Below are 19,798 nucleotides of genomic sequence, written 5' to 3' on the forward strand. Positions count from 1 at the left end.
ACTCTGCTGATCAGATCCGGCGTCGGGCTATCACGGCTATCGATACCCTTCTGGGTAATCTGTAAAACACTGACCGTTTTGTACGAACATTTACTATCTTCTTTGACCGTCTCTCGCGACGCCCTTTCTATTTATTGCCTTTCTTATTACCGATGGGACGTGGCCTTACCAAATTTCCACGCATCTTTTTCCATAAATAGCGACCTCAGCGCTTACTCCCGATAGTACTAATTTGGCTTTCGGCTTACTCTCTTCTTCCTCTCATCAGTGCGACTCCCTGTCATGGCTTCGTCGGCTTCTTCTTCCTCTGTTAACCAAGTGAAGTCTTGACCTCTTCCTTGCCTTCTCTTTTAGATCCTAGGAAGAGAATGTCCCTTCTTATTCCTTCTTTGTTTCAGCCTCAACGTCTTAGCCCCGAACTCGTGCGCGCCATTGAGCGCATTCACTCCGAGGACCCGTTGACGTCGAAGGACAAGGCGCTGATCATGGCTCACCGAGAGGAACTCCAGGACCACATTACTGCGGAGGCTCATGTGGTCTTGGATTCTGTGGTGAGTGAAAGTAATCGTCGATCTCCAACCGTCAGGAGCCATCATTGTGACGATCTTGAAGACGACGTTGCCACGGCAGCCCGTACGATCTTGGACTTCATGGAGAGGAACGGCAGCCGGCGACCTCCCACCGACAGGAGTCATCCGCTTCCTCGGCAAGTCGTTCTCGAAGACGCGGCGGCAGGGACTTCGCGCCCTCCCATGGATCGGAGTCACTTTCTTCCTCGTCAAGTTGAAGCGGAAACCTCAATGAAGGCGATAGAAGAAGAATACCTCCGCATCATGAGCGAGTTGGAGCGGCACGGGAAGGCGCCCAAGAAGAAGAATAATTAGTTTTTTGTATTTTTTGTTCTAAGGGCGACCAATGTTTTGTCGGCCATGTAACCCGTCGCCCGTACCGAATGAATGCAATCGGCCGACCCGGTCGACTATGTGTTTGAACCGACTTGCATCGGTTATGCGTTTGAACCGATTCGTATCGGCTAAGTGTTCGAACCGATTTGTATCGGCTATGTGTGGTCGTGTCATGGTTAACTTCCTACGCCCCGACCCATATACTGGGGTAGTATCTTTTTAAGTACCTTCCATTCAGAGCTCTAGTAAATTCCTCTCCTTCTAGCGTTTCCAAAATGTAAGCATTCCCTGGAGCGCATCTGCCGATTTTGTACGGCCCTTCCCAGGTAGGGGACCATTTTCCAAATTTAGGATCTTTCGACCCAATCGGCAATACTAACTTCCATACCAAGTCCCCAGGGGAGAATTGTTTGACTTTGACTTTCTTATCATACCACCTGGCTACTTTCTTTTTGTTTTCTTCAATGCTTATCAGAGCCCTCAATCGTTGGCCAGCCAAATCGTCAAGTTCCCTTTTCATAAGTGATGAGTAGTCGTCGGCCGATAACTGGTCCTGGAGCGAAATACGCCTCGATCCTGCCCTTGATTCCCACGGTAGTACTGCATCGTGACCGTACACCAACTGGTAGGGAGATAACTTGGTAGCCCCATGACAAGCCATCCGGTACGCCCATAAGGCCTCTGTCAAACATAGATGCCACTTCTTCGGTTGTTCCTCGACTTTTCTTTTGATCAATTTGATTATCCCTTTATTGGAGGATTCCGCCTGACCATTGGCTTGGGCGTAGTATGGAGAATAATTTAACAATTTGATTCCCATATCGGTCGTAAATTCCTCAAATTCCCCCGATGTGAACATTGTTCCTTGATCGGTTGTTATAGTCTGAGGGATACCGAATCGGTAAACGATGTGGTCCCTTACAAAGTCGGCCATGATAGCCGATGTCACGGCCCTTAACGGGATAGCCTCTACCCATTTGGTAAAGTAATCAGTAGCCACTAGAATAAATTTGTGCACTTTGCTTGATGGTGGGTAAATTTGGCCGATAAGGTCTATTCCCCATCCCCTGAATGGCCATGGCTTAATGATGGGGTTCATGGCCGATGCGGGTGCACGCTGGACGTTTCCAAACTTTTGACACTCCTGACAGCCCTTATAATATTTGAAACAATCTTCGAGGATCGTTGGCCAGTAGTACCCATTATTCCTGATCATCCACTTCATCTTATGGGCTGATTGGTGCGCCCCGCATACCCCTTCATGGATTTCTCCCATTAGAGTCTTGGCCTCCTCTGTCCCAAGGCATTTGAGAAGGACTCCGTCGATCGTTCGGTAGAATAGGTCATCTTCGAGCAGTACGTATTTGGTGGCATGAAAACGTACTCGTCGCTCCACCTTTTTGGACGGATCCTTCAGGTAGTCGGCAATTTCTTTACGCCAGTCGTCGGCCGCGAGTTCTAAAGCCATAGCGCCCAGAATCGGCCGATACCCAGATGCGTGCTGGGCGAGTTTGTTTGCATCTTCGTTGCGGTCCCTTGGAATGTGCTCGATTATTGCCGATCTGAATTCTTTTAAGAGCTGTAAGCAATCTTCGTAATAAATTCTTAATACGTCATCTTTGCACTCAGACCTTCCGGTCAGTTGATCCACAATAAGCATGGAATCTCCGAAGATTTCAACGGAATCGGCCTTAACTTCCCTTAATAGTTGTAGGCCTTTTAATACAGCTCGATACTCCGCTTGATTATTAGTGCGGCGGTTTCTATCGGCAGAGAAAAATCATAGCTTGCCCCACGAGGCGATATGAGAACGATGCCGATTCCTGATCCGACCCCACATGATGATCCATCGAAATATAATGTCCAGGACGCCGGCTCTACGAGGGCAATCTCCGGTCCGCAGTGTTGTGCGACGAAATCGGCCATGACTTGACCTTTGACGGCTTTTGCTGACTCATACCGTAGGTCAAATTCTGACAACGCCAAGATCCATTTGCCGATTCGGCCCTTCAATATCGGCAGCGATAGCATATATTTTACTACGTCATCTTTGCATACGACCGTACATTCTGCCGACAGTAGATAGTGCCTGAGTTTGGTGCATGAGAAGTAAAGACATAGGCACAAACGCTCCACCGGAGGATATCTTGTTTCGGCATCCAGGAGTCTTCTACTGACATAATAAATTACCCGCTCCTTGCCTTCAAACTCCTGGACTAGAGCCGATCCAATAGGTTTTTCATCGGCTGATAAGTATAGTTTAAATGGCTTACCAGTTTGAGGAGGCACCAACACTGGTGGTGAGACCAAGTACTGCTTGATATCTTCCAATGCTTTGTGCTGCTCGTCTCCCCATATAAATTCCTGGTCCGGCTTTAGCTTCAGAAGTGGCGTGAACGCCTGAATCCGTCCAGATAGATTAGATATAAATCTTCTGATGAAATTTACCTTGCCGATTAGAGACTGCAGTTCGGTTTTGTTCTGTGGGGCCACGACTTTGTTGTTGGCTGCTATGGTCTTCCGATTGATCTCTATGCCTCGTTCGTGTACCATGAATCCTAAGAACTGTCCGGCGGATACGCCGAAAGCACATTTATTGGGATTCATCTTAAGACCGTGTTTTTTGGTACACTCTAGCACCTTTCGCAAATCGGCCAGATGTTCTTCGTGACCTTTAGATTTGACCACGACATCATCGATGTAGATTTCTACCAGAAGGCCAATGAGTTTGTGAAATATGTAATTCATAGCTCTCTGATATGTAGCGCCAGCGTTCTTCAAGCCGAAAGTCATCACCACCCACTCGAACAAACCAAGGTGGCCTGGACATCTGAAGGCCGTTTTGGGTATATCTTCTTCGGCCATAAGTATTTGATTGTATCCGGCGTTTCCGTCCATGAAGCTAATGATTTTATGCCCCGCGGCAGCATCGATCAGTACATCGGCCGTTGGCATGGGGTAACCATCCATTGGTGTGGCCTGATTAAGATTCCTGAAATCAACGCAAACGTGTAGCTTCCCATTTTTCTTGTATACTGGTACGATGTTAGAAATCCACTCGGCATTACGACATTGCCGAATAAATTTTGCTTCGATTAGCCGAGTTATTTCGGCTTTTATGTCTGGTAGAATTTTAGGATTACAGCGCCGTGCGGGTTGTTGGTACGGCCGATACCCTGGTTTTATGGGTAGCCGATGTTCAACAATGGATCGGTCTAAACCGGGCATCTCGTGATACTCCCAGGCAAAACAATCCTTAAATTCCTTTAATAAATTTGTCAATTTACACTTGTACTCTGGATCTAAATTTGCACTAATAAAAGTCGGCCTTGGTTTGGTACCATCACCTAAATCTATCATCTCCAATGAATCGGCCGACGTGAATCCGTGCCCTAGCTTCCCATCTTCTCGGGAGAACTGATCCATCTATTCTGAATCTTCGGAGCCGACTGCTCGAATCGGCTGTAGGCCAAAATCGGTGACCTTCAGGAAATCGGTCTCCCATACTCTACCTGATATGCACCTGACGGTTTCGCAGCTCCACTGCTGCGTGTCGGCTGCTGCAATGTTGTACGCGGAGTCGGCTTTGACCACCTCGATGTTATCACCGACCCATTGTACGAGGCACTGATGCATTGTTGACGGGATGCAGCAGTTTGCGTGTATCCAGTCTCGGCCAAGTAGCATGTTGTAGGATCCCTTGCCGTTAATAACAAAGAAGGTGGTAGGAAGGGTCTTACTGCCGATGGTGAGGTCGACGCAGAGAGCACCGCGAGCGTTTGACACCTTGCCTTCGAAGTCCTTGAGCATCATGTCTGTCTTGGTCAAGTCGTCGTCGCTTTTCCCAAGTTTCTGGAGTATGGCGTACGGCATGATATTGACTGCAGCTCCTCCGTCTACCATCAATCTAGTGAGGGGGCGGCCGTCAACATGCCCTTTAAGAAACAGCGCCTTCATGTGTTGTTGTTCGTCATCTTCGGGCTTCTCGAATGTAGCCATCATTGGCTCCAAAGCCAACTGTGCCGTTTGTTCTTCTATTGCCGATACATCCTGTTGATCGGCAGGAGTCATGAATTCCATCGGCAATATAAAAACCATGCCGATCTCGGCTGCCGATTCGTCACCCGCCGATTCGTCGTTCCCTTTATCGTTTCTATTGGGGCGCCACACCCGAGGCCTTCCTTCCTTCTTGTCCGTCGCGCTCTCTTCTTCTTGCTGTTCCCATTGGCGGAGACGTTGGATTCTTCGTTTTTGAGACTTGGTCAATCCATCAGGACACCACCTAGGGTTTATTGGTCTTTCCTCTGACCTGGCGCGTTCCCACTCCGGTCCGCGTCCTAACGGGTTTTCATCCGTCACCCGAGCATCGGCCATCTCTTCGAGCCGGCTGTGAACGCTGGCTTTGTTGTCTGATTGGTCATGCCGATCAGTCCTGCCCCCCTGCCTATCATGGCGTCTATTTTCCGACCGATCATATCGGTCACTTCTGCCCCCCAGCCGATCACGCACGGGAGGGCGCTGGTCATCTTGGTTGCGCTAGTTCCTGCTGATCGGTTCTGGCCTTCCTTCCCTGGAGCGAGACCTGTTGAATGGCCGATTGCCACGATAAGGACCGTTGCATTCTGGGCAAGTATCGGCCGAAGGTAGCCTGAGGTTATTTTCCAAACAATGAATGAAGAACGTGCATCTCCAGTGCTCCTCGTGCTGACGTATTGCTTCTTCTCGGGACCTTGAGCATTCATGCTGACGCTGGTACTTCTGGAGCAGGAACTGGGAAGTAATGCGTGGCCCTTCTGACTCACCATCGTCGTCCTCTATCCGTCGCTTCCCCTTGACATCTTCAGGCGTAACTTGATTTCTGGGATCGACGGCGCCACTCTTTTTGGCCGATTCGGACGTCAGTACTTTTGTTTGGAGTGAATTCTTCCCCGTATCAACCATGTTGGTAGGAAAGGGGTGTTGGTCAATCTTCATTGGCTTGGCCGATTTTGCCGGCTCTTCAAATTTAAGTCTGCCTTGCTCAATGGCCGACTGTATCTGTTGCCTGAAGATCTTGCACTCGTTGGTATCATGGGATGTGGCATTGTGCCACTTGCAATACTTCATCTTTTTTAATTGTTCAGTAGAAGGTATTGTATGGTACGGCGAGAGTTTAATCTGCCCTTCCTGGAGGAGAAGGTCGAAGATTTTATCGGCCTTAGTCGTGTCAAAGCCGAACACTTCTGGATCCTTCTTACCGAATGGGCATGATATCGGCTTCTTTCCCTTGATCCACTCCACAAGTCCGACTTTAACATCCTTCTCATCCTCCAACTCTTCCAGGAACGCCACTTTCTTTTGGAAATTCCTCCGCGGGTCGAAAGGACGTACCTCTTGTCCAGATAATCGGTGAACCATCTGGCTCAGACTCTCGAACTCTTGTGAAGCATATCTTTCTTTGATGTGGGGCAGAAGGCCTTGAAAAGCTATATCGGCCAACTGCGCATCGGTCAGAGCCAGGGAGTAGCACTTGTTTCTGATTTCCCGAAACCTCTGTATATACGAGGATACTGGCTCATCACTCCTTTGCCTGAGGTTAGTCAAATCGGACAGCTTCATCTCATGCACCCCAGCGTAGAAGTATTTGTGAAACTGTCTCTCTAAATCGGCCCATGTAATAATCGAGTTTGGCGGTAATGTCGTGAACCATTGAAAGGCCGAACCAGATAGAGATGACGAGAACAACCGTACCCGTAGGGCGTCTTGCGTAGCTGCTTCTCCGCATTGGATGATGAATCTATTCACATGTTCTACGGTCGAAGTATCGTCCATCCCCGAAAATTTAGTGAAATCAGGAACTTTATACCGATGGAGGAACGGCAATAAGTCATATGTAGACGGGTATGGTGTTCTGTAGGTATAAGTTTGCACTTTTGGCTTCAAGCCGAATTGTTCTTGCATCACCTCCGCAATACGTGTCGACCAATCTGGCTGTTGTTGGTGAACTGTTGGCTGCGGTATCGGCACGTGCTGGTAAATCGGAGGCTGAATAAACGGAGGCTGATTGAAAGGTGGTATATGAGTGAAAGCCGGCTGTGTAGTAAAGGTCGGCTGTTTGAATGAACCACTCGTTTCATCATATATCATGAGTTCTGCTGTCTTGTTGACCTCCAGAGCGACAGGCTGGTATGGTGGTATGGTCGGCCGAATGGCCGCCTGAAAGGATGCCTGGAACGGAGGGTTTCCTTGACTGGCCGATTGATTCAGACCGGCCGTGGCTGAAGGTGCCCCCCAGGGTGATGGGCTAACTGGAGGGAATGGTGCAGAGGACAGCTGGATGGAACCATGTCCCATAGGAGTTGATGATGAAGAAGCGCCTGAACTCCCGACAGAAAATTGAATCGGCTGCAAAGCCGAATTTGGATAAGTCTGATTTGGTGGAATCGGCTGAAAATATGTCGGTCCCCTGTACCCTTGAGGTACCCCGCCCACGAAGGAGTTGACAACGGCGTTGTGCACCATGTTGGAAAGGACCGGGGACTGATCAATGAAGGCGTGATGAATAGACTGTTGAATCATATCGGACATTTTATCCGAATCTTCAGAAATCGTGATCTGGCGGGGAGCAGGGAATGGAGTCTTCTTGATGGTCTCCCCGCTTCTGGAGCGACTGAAAGACTTCAGGCAAGCTTTCCGGAACTGTGCCGTATACTTGTCCAGCTCCTCCTTCTGGTCGTCCTTCAGATCTGCTTCCGTCACCTCGATGACGTTATCTTCGGAGACTTCAGCAGCTTTCGACATGATGGCGGTTGTATTTGTCCCACCGGGCGTGCCAAAAGTGTGTTGGCGCTAGAAATCGGTCAACCGAATCCTAGCGTCCGACACACGACCCGGGAGAATCTTCTTAGCTCCTGTTCGGGTGAATGCCCTGGTGCGGTTCGCGCGGCGTGCCAGTCAATCTGACATGTTGATTGGCAAGGAAGAACACGTGTCAGGTCCGGAAATTGCGATCGGCTAAGTTTCCGATCCCGGGAAAGCTTATCAGCGAATCGGCCGATTTACTGTAGTAATGAAATCGGCTATAAGGCAGCCTGATTTCTATAGCCTTGTAGACAGGGAATTATTAAAATAATCGATACAAAGCTATGATAACAATACTAGGAATAGATCTAATCAGCAATAGATGAATTTAACAGCAGAATATAGAAAAGAGCCGAAACTACCGATTCCTAGCTGGATAACTGGTGATAAAGACTAGAAAAACAGGTAAAACCTATGGATCTAGTAAATATCGATAACTGGTGAATAAATCTAAAGGAAACAACAGCGATACGCTCGAAGTTAAAGCTTAGATATTACTCGATAAACGAAACTTACAGAATCGGCCGGAGATCAAGATGATGCAGCCCTGCCAACCCGCACGAACTCGTGAGAAGAGAAAAGTAATGGCGAAGTCGCCTGCTTGAAAGTAAGTACGAAGAAAAAGTAGCTTGTTGTATTGATTGGTTGATGATTACAGATTTACAAAGGCAGCTATTTATAGCCCCGTACAGATATCTTCTTAACCGACTAGAATTCTATCCCTAATTCAAACAGAAAACGAATATCTACAAGCACGATTCGTGCTAGGTTGGTTACTCCACGCTTCGTGGACTGATTTCCACCTTATCCTTCTATTCCTTTCCAAGCCCATACAGGCTCAATTAGCCCATCCTCCTAATCGGCCGACTCCTTATCGGCAAAAGATTACCGATTGGGACTCTGGTATATTCGATCCAAAGCGAGACAGAAGTCACCGGCCGATCTCACACTGTAGCACCATTTGGCCGATTCCCAACTGTGCTTCTCCGATTCCCCCTCTTCTTGGCGCCGATTCTACTAGTGACGAAATCTGGCGTCAACAGTAGCTCACCCCAATCTGAAACCGAGTGGGTCGCCATGCTTCACGAGAATATGTTAAATGTGCATGCCACCAGCCGAATTATGGGTCTAGGCCTGGGTCAAGACTGGCAAGTACGGTATCATACTTGTCATAGGATACAGTATTAGTGTAGGGGAGAGTGGTGCTGACCTGTTGCCCCCTGATTTGCTTTTGCCCTCGATTGGCCCCGATGGGAGTGCTTCACAGTTACGGGGTGGTCCTATGTGAGGGATCGCATTCAAGCCCGGATGCAGGATGGTATCGTAACTCCCAAGTTCTTCACCCAGTTTGGTGACGTTCTCTCGGTTGACGGACCGTTTGGTCTTACTCCGAGATGGGTCCAAGTGTACACACTATGCAGAGTTAAAACTATACGTATAGCCGCGTCCTCAGTCATGGACAACCCTGTGTCACGACGACTCTCCATTAGTTTTTGGGAAATCTCTACCTCCCCCTTATACCTACTTGTGTGTTGTGAACTGCAACTGCAGTCGGGAAGAAGGAAAGTTGCTCCCTTTCCCTTTAGGATCCGGCTGTAGTTGTTGAGAGGAGAAGAAAAGGAGTTTTTGCCTCGTTCCTAATATGGAGATAGGATGTTGGTGATAGGGAACCTGTTGGGGCAGGTGTACCCGATGTGCTGAGAGATTGGGATGATGGTTATGGAGTTTATCTTTATGCTTGCTGCTGCATAGGAAACCCGAGCCTATTCCTTGACTACATTTTTTACCACTAGCACTAGGCTACTTAAAGCTTGCATACGGATGGTGACGTGGACCTGTCCCAATCCTTGGGGACAGCTCGTGAGCTTGCAGGTTATAAGTCCGACTTCAACAACAACCACGACGGTTGGTACGACTGAGGGTTGTAGTGCTACGCTCAAGAATGCCTATGGAGATGGTCGTGAAGATGGAGACGCTTCCAGAAGCTAGCTACCGCTGTGTTGGTTTTATTCATGCATTTAGCCCAAGGCGCATGTACCAGATCGTACTCTCACATTCTAGGATGTAATAAACTAAATCGTACGGTTATCGTGGTATGGATATGATATTTATGCTCAAATGAGTTCTATATGTGATAGCTACTAATCCATGGACTATTACGAGGATATAGGGAGTCGAATTTCTCCTTACAGAAATCTGGTTCATTTCAACTCTAGCAACACAACACACTGGATGTTAGGTATTACGCTTATGAGCGGCCTGAACCTGTCTAAAATCTCTCCTAGCAAAATCATATACTAACTCCCCTAAACGCCTCTCGAATCCCTACGCATGAACTAACCCCTAGGCCGAATCTCTAAAAGGGGGGTCCTTTGAATCCTAGCTCTCGGTGCTCGACCACCGTCACCTGGTGCGCCAAGTAGGGGGATAGTGGTGTGTTGAGATTTGAAGCTTCCCATCTGCGCAGGGGCAATGGGGAGCCATTTCGATCATCACTGGGCTCACCACAAGGACTCAGATGGTGAAACCAGTGGGGGCTAGGAAACACCCCACCGATGGGTAGTAGCGTCGCAGGCAGCACCGCCTGTCCCTGCTCCGTGGTGGCCGGACGCCGTGGCTTCAGCGCCGCTGCGCATCAACACTCCTCACTCGGTCTCCGACCGGACAGTCTCCGTCGTGGGTTGGGTCACTCGCTTCCAGAAGGAGGCGAATAAGTACGCTAAGGCAGCAGCCTGCCAGCACGGCTCCCGCGCCCGCTGCCACCATGATTTCGACAATCTGCTGCTAGGAGCCGCCTAAGCCCTCCTTTGGCACCCACCGGTGGAGGCTGGGGTCGAGATCTCGGAGGGGCGATGGTTGGAAGATCTGGCCAAACTAATGGGCAAGGCTCAGGCTCCTTACAAGTTGGATGAAAGCTCACGCGGCCAAACCAGTCGCGATGGATGTGGCTCCGGTTCGGCCCACCATCCGTCCCTTAGCCAATCCCGGAGGACCATCATGTCTTCCCCCCCCCCCCCCGGCTCCGAGCAGCAGGATCTACGCACCCTCCTTGAGCGGAACCATTCGAAGGAAGACGCGCGAGTCACACTAGAGCAGAGCTGGGAGCAGCATTGATGCAGATATTCCAAGAAATTCTATTGCATCAGATTTTGTGAATGCTTCAAGTACATACATAGAGAATGAACTCTCCAAAAGAGCTGAAAAGTGTCAAAAGGTGACTTCTTTCCAAACTGAATATGAATATTTAATTCATAAGAATATGATACTACCTCATATTTGTTATGTTATATTGTTCATATCAGATGTTAAGGAATCTTGGACATGCATGTATCAATGGTGGGCTTAGCGGGAGGCGAGGGAGGTCACATGCAACAGTTCTGTCCATCAAGATGAACATGAAATCTGCATCAACTTAGAAGATTCTATGATGCAAGGTAGCATATTTGCAAAGAAATGATGTCTTCTTTCCAACAAATCAAACGATGCATGATTTGGATCATTCTACAAGGAGATATGACAATTTTAGCATAAGATGTATAAGCTGTCCAGGGCAATGCGCGATGGTTCTTTATACCAGAAGTTCAGGGTTTATAAGGCATGCCAAGTATATATCTATATGTTTTAGGACCTTCCTAGGACGTGGGAGACCTCCTTGGCATGTTCAACTCAGACTCATGATGATCAAAACACTAAGGGAAGTTGAAGTCAACTCGGACTTGGTTCCATGACGCCAGACAGACCCGCACAAAAACATGCATAAGGTCCTCATATGGAGTCAATTTAGGCTGTATAAGTACTCGTTGGAAATCTTATTGTCACACCCTGAAAATTTTGAATTTTAGGATGTGATAAAAAAGGAATAATTAAACAATAATTTTCTCATAATTTCAAAAACTTTCGCAACATTTATTTTCTTGACAGGAAATTTAGTTATTGTTTTTCTGAATTAAATAAAGTGTTCTTTGTGTGTGCATTTATGCTGATGTATTTTGGTGTTTCATGAGTGCAAAAGTTTCAAAAATGCATTTAGACGATGTCCACACCCTTCTGGGATTTTTCAGCTTTTCCTGAAATTTATTCTCATTATCTAAGAGCTAAATCAAATTTTTGGAAGGCTCTATAATCCTTTTCATGATCTCCAAGAATTTTATTTGGATTGATCTTGTCCCAATCTATCTCTAGGAATTTTTCTGGAATTTTTGGGATTTTCAGAGTATTTTTCGTGGTTTAAATGAATTATCTAGATTTTCTGGATTTTTATTTACCCGGGAAATGAATTCTGAAAAAGAAACCTTCTCTATCCCTTTGGGCCGAGCCTTGGGCCCAACCCGCTCTAGCACGTCAAAGCCCATCGGGCGATGGCACCACTGCTGGGCTGCACGCCGCCGCCACCGGCCTCCTAGGCGTGCGTTCCCAGCACACCGGTGCCACCCCCTGCGCCCTATAAAGAGCGAGCACCCGAGCCCCCGTGTGCCCTGTTTGCTGCCTCTCGCCCGGTCATTCTGCACCATCGCCGCCTCTCTGCCGTGCCGTGCCGTGCGCCGCCGCTGAGCATCGCCCCTACCATGGATTTTGACAACAATAATCTTGAGGCCTTGCTGAAGTAATACCTGTACCTCATTGATAAGGGCTGGGATGCCCATTTTTGCATTTGTACATATACATTTTTTATTCTTTTGATTCTAAGAGAATCAAGAAACATCAATCATCCCAGTTTGACAATTATTATTCGTATTTGGTTCTTAGTTATCAATTTGATTTTTCGGTATTTCTCGGTATGTGGTGGATCGGAGCAGAGCAATGTGATTTTTCGATATGGAATGGATCGGATCAGAGCAATATGATTTTAGTTAGTGATCAGAGAGCCTTATACAGTTATGCTTATGGATTTTCAGTGATGCATATGTCTGTCAAGGTACCTCGGGGTTATGTTGAACATCAATATTTGGCCTCCTAATAATTATCTATACTGTGATATACTCCCTCCATTCCAAATTGTAGATTCATAATTTTTGCCATTAATTTAGATATAAACTATTTCTCAAAACTATGAATCTAGAATGCAAAAATGACATACAATTTGGGATGAAGGGGAGTAACGTTTTCATGCTCTCAAGAGAGACTGGGTCCTTATCACTCATCAGTGAAGTCTTGCTACTATATGCTTTCGGTTGAGTACAGTATCAAAAGGATTATAACTTACCGTTCGTACTACATACGTCGTCAGGCTCCCTGGTTTCGACCTTCGTTGACACGCCTGTTTGTCTTTGGCTCTTTGCTTCAAGAATTCATGAACAAATCAACCTACACGTTCCGCACAAGATGAACCTGAATTAGGTGTACTTACACGTATCTACATTTTATTTACTCGTTCCCTGGCATAAACAGATCATTGTATGTGCTTACACCAAAGATAAATAATTTAGTTAATACTCTTGAGCAAATCCGTTTAGACCATATGTCCAGTCCTTCCATAGTAATTCACTACTGGACTGTGGGTATCATAGTACTCACAGGGAGACGTATTATCGTGTCGGTTATGGATATATGCACAGGAAAATATCCAAAGACACAGGGGAATTTGAGCATTATCCTGTGCCCCAATCCGTCACCTCCACCCCAAAATTGAGCCAGCGCCCAATCCCCCTGATCCATCTCTATGACATATATCATCATCTCGAACACAAAGTAGTATTTATATCACCATAATATCATCATCGCCATCATCATAGTAGTCAACAACATCACAATTCACAATTGGCAAGGTTCTGAAAGGGTACATCACGCGATGGTGGTGAATTGAAGATAATGAGGCCAAATGATCTTGGTGCACGTCAGAATGTTGAGGGAGCCGTGTATGGGTTGCCATGGTGGAGAATGGAGATGGCTGAGAAGCAATTCTGACTTGGGCAGCCTGGTGTGCTATTATCCCCTGCAGCGTGACCTATTTTTGATAGGGATGGTCAATGCCATGATATCCGAAGCTGCTAGGTGTGTGTAGCTAGGGGATTTTTATTATTAGTTCACGTGAAATATACACGCGCAGTGCATGGGATTCGAACCCATGACCTCAAGCCTCACGCGTAGCTTACTTACCATCCCACCTACACAGCATATTTATCTATATAGGGGATTCAATCCTTTTGTATTAACTCGTGGGAACTCTTTAGTCTCGGTTTGTGTTACCAACCGGGTCTAAAGATCCCTTTAGTGGTTGTGGGCTAGCTATTTCGTTACTTGAGTTTATTTTATTTTCACACAGCGTTTATTTTTCTTTTGATGTGGATGCGCATATATAGATCAACCTGCTAGGTGGTTAGAACAGATTGGTTCAAAGTGTAAAGCAGAATCATAGGTGTACAATTCTTCTCCATATACATGATATGGGAATATATATGTACACTCAAAGCATTTTGGTTAAAACCAGGTCTCCATTTTCTTAAACATTGGTTCTACATTTGTTTCCTTCTTTTATGCAAAAAAATGGGAAAACATCATCATAGTATGAGATGATGACGGCCTACTGGTACCTGCGCAAGCTTCCAAGGCCCTGTACTATAAACATCTTGCTATAGGCAACTCCTATGATGAACATGATTTAATTTCAAATATGATGTAAAATATGCATTATATATTTGAAAAGAACTAAAAGGTAACTTGAAATATGATGTACAGCATGTACAAGAGAAAGAATTACATTCAGAAAAAAATAAAAATGCGAAAAAACATCCGCTAGAAGGAGGGCTTGAACCTCCGACCTTGTGGTTAACAGCCACACGCTCTAACCAACTGAGCTATTCCAGCAGTCTTTGCTGCTTGACCTTTGTGCCTTTACAAAAACAATATTTTTCTGAACCTAACGCCTCTACCCGTTGTTATCGCGGCGGCCTCACGGGAGCATCCCCGCGCCGCCAGAGCCCGTCCCTCCCGCCGGAACGAAGCTTGCTTCACGTACTTCGTTCCTCGACGGACTCTTTAATTTCCTCCTGTTGTTGTGGTCGTCGTCACCGTCTCCCGGACTCAACGGCGCTGCGCTAGCTCAACGTAAAGCTCTGTTCCACTTCCACGTGATAAATCCCCACTTCTAACGCCATGACCCTCCTTGGTTTCTCATTATCTACAACGGCAGGGACGGAATAGAAGAGAAGGCAATGAGCTGTTTTTTTGTTAAGTTTTAGTTTCTCTCGTGGGTCCTACTCTTTCACATCCTTTGAGCCCAAATCCGAAATTCTTTAGTTTAGGGAGAGAACACTACTGGACTATCGACCTCTAAGTACCGGTTGGTAACCTCCTTTAGTACCGGACGTCTGACTGGTACCGCTTGTTCGGTACTATATGCCCATTTAGTAATAGCCAAAATACCCGGTACTAAATGGACCATTTAGTATTAGTCGGTAGTATCAACCAGTACTAAACTGCAAGTCATGGCGTGCTGTTGTAGATGACGTGCTGTTGCAGACGACAGTTACTTACCAACTGGTACTAAATAGTTATTTATTTTTTTTGTTTTCCTTTCATTTTAATTCATGGGTTAGTTAGTATTTGTATAAGTGTACAATATTCGTTTGTGTATATTAGCAATATTACGCTAATATATATAGATCTAGCATATAGTATACATATATTATATTTATACAATTTATATACACTTCAAATATTACAAGTATTCCGCATATGCACTACGCGTCGTCATCCGAGTCCCTAATTGGATGAAGTCGACCCACACTTGTTCAATCGTAATAAAATTCTTTCTTTGGATTTACGACCTCCTCCAAAACAAATCCACAGTTGATCTTGAATTGCCTTGAGTCGTTCTAAGGCAATGAGATCTTCTCTCATTTCAGAAATCTGTTACATGCAAATTAACATCATCATTTTAAACCAATATATGTGCATAGTGAAAAATATTGAATTGTTATGAATTGTGTTTACGTACTTGGTTTTCACGGTCCGTTATTTGCTTGGGACCTACAAAGTCGTGGATGAACTTACAAAAGTAGTATCCACATAAGTTATTTCCATCCTCCTGCCTCAAACACTAAATATGGAAAAAGGAGTTATGAAATATTTAAGTAGTCATGGTTTTTAAGGAAATGACATGCACTAGATGTCCAAATTGAATTCATACCAGGAAGTTATCCCTGATATGAAGTTGTTCCTTGAACGGTTCTGGGTGTTTTTTTTTAAGCGAGCCCATACCCTGTTAAGCGCGTCTATAAGGCTTTGGTACTCTGATTTTGGTTTCCTCTTCGAGACAACCACTATGACGTGGCTACAATCAATCTCGATGACAAGCAGTATCCAGTGGAACATGTTCATATACGTATACACACACAAACTTGAACGGATGAAAAAAAGGATAAATGACTCACTGAAAGTTGTATGGCAAAAGTATGTATTGTGTGTGATGTTGTTTATCCATGAAGTTGAAAATAGTCTTCATGGTCCGATTTGGCCATTTCATTAAGCATTCCTCATTTATAACATGCGGGTCCATGAAGCTAAGATGATAGTATTGTTTTCTTTGGTAGTATTGAATCTCCATTCTGCATCATACAAAATAAAAGAGGGGATGAGACGACGCACAATTAATGTAGGAGCTAGGATGTAGAAATTAGAGCAAACACTTACAGAACCTGTGCACTACTGAGGGACTTGTCAAGGGCGTCTGGTAGGTGAAATGCATGATACAAGTAATGAAGACTTTCAAACTCAATCCATTTATGAAATGCATACATTTTTGTTGGTAGGTGATCCACCAACTGTGGCCACACAAGAGGTTTTCCCAACTTAAACTCCCATTTAGCAGCACCTAGGTGAGTTTGGTTATCGTTCGCCCCTACGAGTTGCTATTTTGTGAGTTTCATCGTGCAATCCATTCAGCTAGAATCTCATCTTCTTTTGAAAGCACTATGAGCATATCAATTGATTGTTGAGATTGTTCTCCAAGCTGGGGAATGGTGGATCATGATCTTTTTTTCTTCTGATATGACTTTGTGATTGAGCAGTCATAGTCTGAGATGGGTTCTTTCACCACATTTTTAATCAACAAGGATTTAAAGTATTTCTTCGTTCCTCTTGGTTGCGTCAACACCTTATGGGTAAATCCGGAATTCACGAACAACTCGCTTGGTTAGCTAGGGGACCTCCTAGCACAATAGTGAAATTCCAAGGTTACGATATGAATGGTTATACATTTTATACGAGAGCCCAATAGCAAAAAGGCACCAACCAAAATAGTGGTGTCCGTAAATGCTATAGACAACAACAGGAGCAAGGACTCATGTTATGGTTTCATAGAGGAGATCTGGGAACTCGAATATGGACCGCTGAACATCCCTCTGTTTCATTGCCAATGGGTGAAGCTGACTGGAGGTGGCGTAACGAAAGATCAGTATGGAATGACAATAGTGGACCTGACTAAGACTGGATACAATGATGAACCATTCATCCTTGCCAATGATCTGCATTAGATTTTATATGTGAAGGACATGTCTAGCAAACCTAAGAAAAATTCTGAAGATAAAGAAAAACTATGGGAACCAAAGCGCCACATAGTTCTTCCAGGTAAAAGAAAATTTGTGGGAGTCAAGGACAAAACAGACCAGTCAAAATGATTATGATCAGTTTGATGGCATGCCTCTATTCGCTGTCGAAGATGACCCAAGCATCATGCTAGCCAAAGAAGAAGCTCCTTACTTACACCACGATCATGACCAAGGAACTTTTGTCCAGAAGAAGTTTTTTAACGTTACATTGTAATGCACTAAATATGTTCCACCTTTATGCAATGCTCTATGGCCATCAGAACCTTTGAATTATATTGTAATGCTCTATGGTGAACATTTATTCGATAAAAATAAACAATGTTAACTTAACCACATACATCAATTGCATTTTTTGCGCATTGAAATTATTTAATTGAAGAGTTTGTTGATGATAGTGATGCATTAAAACAATTACTTTAGAAACTTAATCAACTAGTATAGAATTAATGACCGATTCAAACTTATTTTAAATATACTTACTAATTTAATATATTTTTGCATGTTCAAAATATGTAAAGTTTCTATTTTTCTTTAACAAAACCAGTGCAATATAAATTAAAATTACAAAAGCAGCAGGAAATGAAAGAGGGGCCTTTAATCCCGGTTGCAAATTTCAACCGGGACTAAAGGGTGCTTTTTCATCTCCCACGTGAAAAGTAGCCTTTAGTCCCAAGTTTAAACCCTTAAAGCATCCGTCTCCTTCTCCCCTCCCTCATCTCCTCCTCACTTCGTCTCCCTAGCACCCTCCCACGACCCTCCCTCGCGCGCCGCCACCACACCGCCATCCGTGCATCTGTCGCCACCGCCACATTTCGCCTCCACACCCCGTCCGCCCGCACCCCATCCACCTTCGTGCCCCTTCGCCGTCCACACCGCATCTACCGTCCAGTCGCCCCGCCGCATGCCCTAGCCGCTGTCCCGCTGTCCGTAGCCCGGCCGCCGGCCGCACACGCCAGCCCCCAAGGCACCCGCCCCCCCTCCCCCCCCCCCCCTCCACACACTGGGGCTTGCTGACACAAACACCATTTTTTTTACTATTTTTAATGTGTAATTTGTATAAATTACTTTTAATCCTTAAAAAATTAGTATGAACTAGTTTAAATACTTAGAAAAATTGTACAAATTAGTTTAAATACTTAGAAAAATTGGTACAAATTAGTAGTTTAAATACTTAGGACAATTGTACAAATTAGTTTAAATACTTAGAAAAATAGTATATTTCACAAGTTTCTTTTAATTGTATATACATGTATGATATTGTATATGTCATTAGTATGTATACTTAGAAAAATAGTATATTTCACAAGTTTCTTTTAATTGTATATACATGTATGATATTGTATATGTCATTAGTATGTATACTTAGAAAAATTGTATATTTCACAATTTTTCTCAAGTTTCTTTTTATTGTATATGTCATTAGTGTGATGTTGATTTTTGAAACTCATTGGTAATTAATGTGAATAAAAGGTCATTTAGAAAATAAACAGTCATGCACTTGGCTTTTTTGGCATCAATGTCCAAATATTAGATATTTTATGAATTTATGGTCGATCAAAGTTCTAGTACGTAACATGCTTTCACTTGTAGTTATCTCAGGGCTTACTGTGAGGAATCTTATTAGAGGCATTTCAATTCCCAGTATCTTGTATTTCAAATTTCAACAGCAGGTAAGAAAATTTTAATGTTTGGATGTAAGCAATGGTATATTTCGCAAGTATCTTATTAGAGGCTTACTATGAAGGTTTATCCTTCCTCATTAATGGGTTTCAATTATATTTCATGTGTATATTTCACAAGTTTCTTTTGTACGTTCTATGATTTCATGTTTATACATTAATTGTACTACTTGATTCAATTTTTAATTTAATGTATCTATGATTACGTGTGTGTTTAACTAATGTCATTATTAGTTGAGATGGGAGACGAAGAGGATGCAAGGTATATAATAGAGTATATCATTGCTGGTGGTTGTGGCTCCAATGTTCCAAGAACATACACCGAGGATGAGGGTAGCCAGGCGGACATGTTCCTCAACATGCTCGGTGATGGCAATGATGAGCCCGAGCATGGCGTTGATGACAATGCAGAACAAAACCTTGCCATGATGGAAGGTTCCGGCGAAGTATATATTATTTTTATTATTTTAATTCATCTATAATTTCATATTCATTATTACTATATACTAATTAATGAATCTTGAACTGTTAGCCCTCTGGATCAATGAAGTGAAATAAGCCGCGAGGTGGTACAAAGATAACGGAGATAAGGCTTCACATCACCGAAGTGACAGAAGAGGGCCAGCCAATTGCTCCCGAAAATGTGGCTAGAAAGTTCGTGAGTCAATGCGGGGCTATTGTAGCATTAGAGAATGGAACGGTAAATAAAATGATCCATACGTGCTCCCGCAAACACAGAAGGATATGTTGTGGGAAGATGTTAAGAAACACTTCACACTTCTTGATAGTGTTAAAGAAAAAGTTGTGAAAGACTGGACGCTGAAGA

The 19,798-nt window shown here is 44.7% G+C and overlaps 1 non-coding gene across 1 annotated transcript; it reads right to left on the reverse strand.

Annotated features, from left to right (window-relative positions):
- Window positions 1-14,475: 14,475 nt before the first annotated feature.
- On the reverse strand, window positions 14,476-14,549 carry TRNAN-GUU (transfer RNA asparagine (anticodon GUU)). Its single transcript has one exon. It is a non-coding gene; the product is annotated as a tRNA-Asn (tRNA).
- Between the last annotated feature and the right edge of the window lie 5,249 nt (window positions 14,550-19,798).

This window comes from Setaria viridis, chromosome 2 (genome assembly GCF_005286985.2).
Source record: "Setaria viridis chromosome 2, Setaria_viridis_v4.0, whole genome shotgun sequence".
Classification (NCBI taxonomy): Eukaryota; Viridiplantae; Streptophyta; class Magnoliopsida; order Poales; family Poaceae; genus Setaria; species Setaria viridis.